This window comes from Budorcas taxicolor, chromosome 20 (genome assembly GCF_023091745.1).
Source record: "Budorcas taxicolor isolate Tak-1 chromosome 20, Takin1.1, whole genome shotgun sequence".
Taxonomy (NCBI): Eukaryota; Metazoa; Chordata; class Mammalia; order Artiodactyla; family Bovidae; genus Budorcas; species Budorcas taxicolor.
This window is the reverse complement of record NC_068929.1, coordinates 6,348,143-6,354,882: the sequence shown is the minus strand read 5'-3', so window position 1 is coordinate 6,354,882 and position 6,740 is coordinate 6,348,143.

Below are 6,740 nucleotides of genomic sequence, written 5' to 3'. Positions count from 1 at the left end.
GCTCCAGCCTCTGTCTGACTCAGGAAGGGACTCTAGTTCTTTCCAGCCCCTTCCAGTTTCTGTGCAACTCTGTAAACTAAAGGCTGCAAGCTGTGTTTCTAGCTGTTGAGTCAGGAAGTCCCCGTGAGACCCCCACTCTCTCTGCTTAGCTCCTTTTGGTTTAGAGTGATCAAGGCTGCGTGTGTGATATCTGCCGTCCTCTGGCGTGGGAGGCAGAGAGAAAGACGGCTGTGTATGCTTTGGAGCCAGACGGCTTGGGGTGAAATGCCGGCTCCATCGCGAATTGTCTAGGTGAACTTGGGCCAGTGTCTTCATCTCTCTCTGCCTTAATCTCACCTTTTCAAAGAGATAGACATGACTGTCTTACTTTCAGTTGTTATCGAGACCTTAAGTTCTGTGCGTTTGCCTAGGAACCCCATGGGCTATGAGCCAAGCATCAGCGAGGGCCTCGGCAGCACATTCTGTTTTCTAGATCCAAGAGATGGGGTGATGGGCGGGGCGGGAGGCAGAAAATGAACCTTTCTTGGCGCCAGCTGGGTGTCCGCCTGCATCCCACTACCTGTCCTACACTTATTCATTTACCGTGATGAGAATCCTATCAGGCAGGTGTCTGTTTTTACTCATACTTCACAGAGAAGGCAGCAGGTTCAGGGAGGTTAAACACCTCGCCCAGATGTTAGCGGTGAGTCAAGGTTCAACCCAGGGTCTGTCTGAATGGTGCATTATTTGCCCATTCTCCCTCACCCTTTCCTGTTGGCTGAAATGGAAAGTTCCTAAACAGAGATGGGACTGTTCTTTAAGACCTACTGTGCTCTTGTTGGTTGTATTTTAAGAGCTGCCCCAAGTGGCTGCGAGGCAGTCTATAAAGATTAAATACAAGCTCCTCATCCCAAACTGTCCTGGGAGCTTTCAGGTCAAATTGTTAACAAGCCGATGTTGGTTCTACCATCAATCTGTTCCTCTGCTGACCTGGGGATTTGACTGCCCATGGTTATCATTTACAGCCACAGCAAAGTCAGAAAGATCATGGCTGGTCCTGACATTTGTCACTGAATGGTAACTCCTTTCCATTAAAAAGTGTTAATTTCACCAGAGTAAAAGGAGGCTGCTTTCCTTCACATTACAAGCCATCTAGAACCTTCTTAAGTTTTCTAGAAACTAATCTTTAGAAACAGTTAACGCTGGTTTTCATGAAGGGCAGACAGAGCCTCCAGGGGATAAGACTGTAGAAATGGGAGCTTGGGAGGCCAAGAGGCAGTCCAGGCTTTAAGTGGGAGAGGCTGTTGGGGTGGGTGCTTCTAGCTGTCGGTGATGGTGGGAAGTCTGGGGAGATGCACAGACAGCCCATGAGAGGGCCTGGGTGGTGGCGTCCCCCCGGGGGGACAGCGTGGGAGGTGATTCCCAGGCAGGCCTCCGTCAGCTTTGAAAAGAGGAGTGTTGGGTTAAACACTCAGCACAGCTGTCTGCAGCAAGCCACTCTTGTGAATGAAGAGTCCACATTTTGGGAGTAGGGGATACAATGGAAGGCTCCCCTCTCTTGGGGAACCCCATGGGGAAGGGCTGAGCTGACATCAAAAGATTGCCACTGGAAAGGGAAGTCCTGTGCCGGGTCCCACCCTGATGTCCCCTAGGTCAGGAATGCTTTCTGGATGAGAAGAGTGGAGCAGGGAAGATAACCTTCCTTTAAAATGCGGACACTCTCCCAAAGCCCATTGTGTGAGTCAGAAGGCTGAAGCAGGTGGAAATGCCTTACCTTAGCCTCCCTCCGCAAACTGGCATTTGAGCCCATCTCAGTCTGTGGACCATTCAACCCAGACGACAGAAAGGGTGACTGGGCCCAACCCGACTGACCTTTGTGGCCTTCACATGCCCAGGAGCCACCTCTCTCAGAACAGAGTGGGTGACAAGGAAAGACACAGCTGGGGGTTGGGGAGCTGTGTCTGAGGCAAACAGATGCCTCCACACCAGAATGCTACAGCGTGAGGGACTGAAGAGGCCAGCTACACCACGCACAACTGCCCAAATCCAGAGAGGGGCGTAGTCAGATTTGGGTTAGCTTGTCCAGTTTGTTGACTTAGCAGTGCAGCCAATGTCTCTTTGATTGAAGGTGTGAGCTAGTCCTTGAAGAAATTCTCTCTGACTTCCTGCAAATAAATATTTGCATCAGAGTGTGGCGGTTCCGGTGGCCCAGCAGAAACAGGCTTAAGAGGAATGAGAATGGCTATAAGGGAACACCACACAAAACTCTGCTATCAGACAAAGCTGTGAGTGGAGCTGATGCTGTTTGCAGCAAAGGCGAGAGCTAACACAAATGTGCTCTCCCGTGCGGTTACAAAGAGAAACTCGTTAACCCCTGGCCACAACCCTGATCAAGAAGGTACAGTGACTACCTTTTATTACTGTATTATTATTAGTTATTACAAGTTAGGGTCCTTCAAGAAGCAGAGGTCAAGAGGAGATCAGATGTGCCAGAGATCCGGGACTAAACGGGTATGAAGGGTAAAGGCTGGGACCCTGATGTAGGGCTGACAGCCGTAAAAAGGAGAGAGGGCAGGAAGACTGGGTAGAAAGAGCTTCAGACAGCAGTGCAGTTCTGAGAAACACCCAGCCAGGCCGATGGCAGTCTCCAGGCAGAAGTCACTTTCTAGACCACCTGTCCTGCAGGAACGGGCTGAAACTAACACCCCCACCCCCACGCCGCTCAGTCACTGTCTGGCACGGCCTGCAGGGTCACATGGCCCCAGGCCCAGCAGCGGTCAGCCCTGGGCTCCTTCTCTTCTGGGGAAGAGGGGGACGATCACACCCACATCACAGCCCTTACTCTGAACCCATAAGCAGAAGGTTCTCTTGAAGGAGGTCTGGGCAGCACATCTCCACGGCCACCACACCCCCATTTTACAGGTGAGGAAACTGAGACACAGAGAGGTTATGTCACTTGTCCACAGGCTCAGGCCAATAAGTGGAAGAGCTGGCACCAGAAATGGCCTGGTGCCAAAGTTCACCCTCTTAACCTCTGGTCATACTGTGGGCTGTGAGGCTATCTGTTGGGTGTTAGGGGAAGGTGCAGCTTTGGAACCAGGCAGACCGGCATGCCCCTTCTCGCTCTGGCACATACTGGCTGCAGCAGATTGCTCCTGGCGTACACAGAGTGCCTGGAAGTGTGGCCAACAGAAAGTCGGTGCCTCGGCTCCAAGGGGCAGCCCCGGGCCACACAATACAGAGTGACAGGGAGGAGAGATGCGTTCCAAAACAGGAGGATGTTCACAACAGCTCTTGGGACTCTCCAGAGGGCCTGAGAAACGGCTCCCCAGGCAGTCCCCTCCTTTTGAGCAGCACCTTCAGGTCAGACTCACGTGCAGAGCGTGGTTATCCTCCGAGCCCTCCTCCCCTCATCTCTGGTCTGATCTCAGCCTAGGGCTCTGTCTTCATGCAGTGTGGGGGTGTTAAGATCCAGCTTTCTGGATTATTTCCAGGAGTCCCATAAAGAATCCAGCTTGGGTCTCCAGATCATGACCAGTAGGATATGGAAGCTCTTCTGGTTGATTTCAAAGATCTGCTTCCTATTGTCCTTCCTGTCCATGCACTGAAGCCTGTGGGTAGCCTGGCGCTAGGGAAGGCCCAGCCATCAACCTGGAGAGGGGAAAGGTGCCAAGTACTGGCTCTCAGGTCAGCTCCGTACTGATGGGCATGTTGTTAAAGGGCTTTGCCTGAGTTACTATGTTAACCCTCAGATTTAAACTAATACTGTGAAAGGTGTTACTAGCTCCAAATGTGTTGTCAAATGTGATGCTGGTGAGGGATGTGTTTTGTGAAGTGCCAGTGCATGTGGGGAGAAGAATGTGATGTGGGCCTTTCCCTTAAGAAGCTTGAAATTCTGGGGGATTTGAACATAGCAGCAGAGGAGCTCAGCTGCGAAATGCGCAGAGGTGGGCGGGCCAGCCACACTCGAGGTTGAGAAGATGTCTCAGAAGTGGCGACAAGGACTTCCCTGTTGGCGCAGTGGGTAAGAATCCGCCTGCCGATGCAGAGCGCACAGATTTGATCCCGAGTCCGAGAAGATCCCACACACCAACGAGCAACTGTGGGATTGCCCGTGTGCCACCGCTACTGAGCCCGCGCGCTGCAGCTACCGAAGCCTGCAGGAAGGCCTGCGCTCGGCAACTGCAGCGAGGCACCCACGAACTGAAACCAGAGAGTCGCCCGCCTTCGCCACAACTGAAGAAAGTCCACGCAAAGCAGTGAAGAACCAGGGCAGCCAAAAAAGAGTGGCGGCAATTATATGAGGTCTCAAGGGTGAGCTGAGGTTTGCCCAGGGGCTAGGGAGAGAGAGAGCATTCTACAAAGAGGGACAATGCACACAATGGCATGGACGTAGGCAACACTACAGGAGAGCAGCCTCTAGTTTGGTTTAGTTGTATATAGACTCCTGGGGAAGAAGTGTCAGCAGACAGAAGTGGGCAGTAGGTGCGGAGTAGGCCATGAGCCATGTCGTAGGCCTTGCTAAGTTGGTGAGATTTTATCATATACATTATGGGAGAGTCTTCTTATGGAATACAACAGAATAGAATCAACAACAACAGTAATTGCTATTATATGGATATAATAATTATCATAATTTTATTCTCTTTTTTATAAGTGAGTATACCAGACCTTTTTCTAAGGGCTTTGCGTGCGTGCTACGTCGCTTCAGTTGTGTCCGACTCTTTGCAACCCCATGGACTGTGGCCTGCCAGGCTCCTCTGTCCAAGTGATTCTCCAGGCAAGAACACTGGAGTGGGTTGTCATTTTCTCCTCCAGGGGATCTTCCTGACCCAGAGATCGAACCTGCGTCTCTTATGCATTGGCAGGAGGGTTTTTTTACCATTAGCGTTACCTGGGCTTTACCTGAGTTAATGCGCTAATCCTTAAATTGAACACTTATTAAGTGTTAAAGTAATTTACTGCAAAAGGTGTTATTAGCTCTACTTGACAGATAAGGAAACTGAGGCACAGGAAGAGAGTGCGTGACTGGGTCTAAAGGCAGGCTGCCTGAGTCCAGGGCACACATCTGCCCTGCTCCTTGCCTAGTGAAAGAAGCAATGATACAGAGCCCCAGAGTGTGATAAGGACGCTGTTCCTTTCCGTGATTTCCAAGTCCTGTCCTAGCCTTGTCCCTGAGGGTTGGTTTTTACTCAGTGTTTCAGTGTCAGGCAGCCCTGAGGTGGTTCTGAGGTCTTGGGATGAAAGACCCAGATTTCAGATAATTCACAGTCTTTCCATTGTTGATAGTGCCTGGTTAATATCCCGCTCTCTCTGAATGTCAACTCTCACTCCCGAGAGGCGGCCTGCTGACAGCAGGAATGCTCCTGAGCTGATTGCCCTGTGAGCAGGCGCCAGGCCTGGGCCTGGGGTACCTCTGGAGTGAAGTGCAGAGCATTTCCCCTCCTTCTCACCAGGGGAGACCAGGCGAGGTGTCTGTATGGACATGTGTGCTAAGTTGGTTCAGTTGTGTCTGACTCCTTGCGACCCTGTGGACTGCATCCTGCCAGGCTCCTCCGTCCTTGGAATTGTCCAGGCAAGAATACTGAAATGGGTTGTCATTTTCTCCTGCAGGGCATCTTCGCAACTCAGGGATCGAACCTGCGTCTCTTGTGTCTCCTGCATTGGCAGGTGGCTTCTTTACCACTAGCACCACCTGGGAAGCCCATAAGCTGTCTACTGATTTCTAGCTAATATTTCATCTCTACTACCTTTAGGCAGGAGTTCTTAACATCCCCATTCTTCAGATGAGAAAGCTGAGGCTTATGGAGGTGAAGACTTCTTGCTCAAGATCATATAGCTCATAAATGGCAGAGCTGGAATCTGAACCCAGCCTGTAAAACCCACTCTCTTTCCCCCACAACATTCTAATCTTCTGAGGTAAGTATTACCATCCCTGCTTTATAAATAATGAAATAGAGGCTCAGAGAGGTGTAGTCACTTATCTGAGGCCACATAGCAAGTACATCACAGCAGTGGGGTTGGAGCCCAAGCCTGTCTTTCTCCAAGGACTCTGGGACAGCCTTTCATCCTGGTTCAGCCTAGACTCTAAGGAGGCCAAAATCCCTGGAATTCGGAGAATCTTCTGTTCTTCAGTCCCCAATCCCCGAGCCCTGCACCCACTCTTAGCTCTGTGCATCTGGAAAAGCAAAGAGGCTTATTCTGCCTTTTCTGTCTCTCCATCCCATGACCTGATTCTGCAGCACTAGGGTGAACCCTGAACCAAAATTCAGAAGACTGAGTCAAGCCCTTGTGTCACCTCTTGACCTTGGGCAGACCACTCATTTGTAAACTGGGGTGGTGAGTGCCCAGCTGGCTTCTTAGAGGAGCTGCAGGGAGAAGCAAAGCAGGCAAAGTGAATCAGAAAAGGCTTTGAAAGCAGCCCAGGGTGGTATAGGAGTACTATCATCATTTGGCTGTTTTCTTCCCTTCTCCCCTCTTGCTTCTCTGCAGCCTCTCCTAGCAGGAAGGCGCTCTGCAGGCCTCTCTCCAGACCCACAGTTAGTGGCACCCCTCTAGTCTGGCTTGTTGGACCACATTTCTCAGAGTTTTCCCATCCTCAGCCCTCCCAGCTGTCTCTGAGGCCTCTGCCTCCTAAGGGGAAGATGACAGGACAGATAACCCAGTTGCTGTCGTGATCAAACCTGAAAGTAAACAGAGGAAGATTTACAGAGGGCCTGCAGCTTGCCAGGCGCATGAAGGGTTTAATTGTCACTGCCACC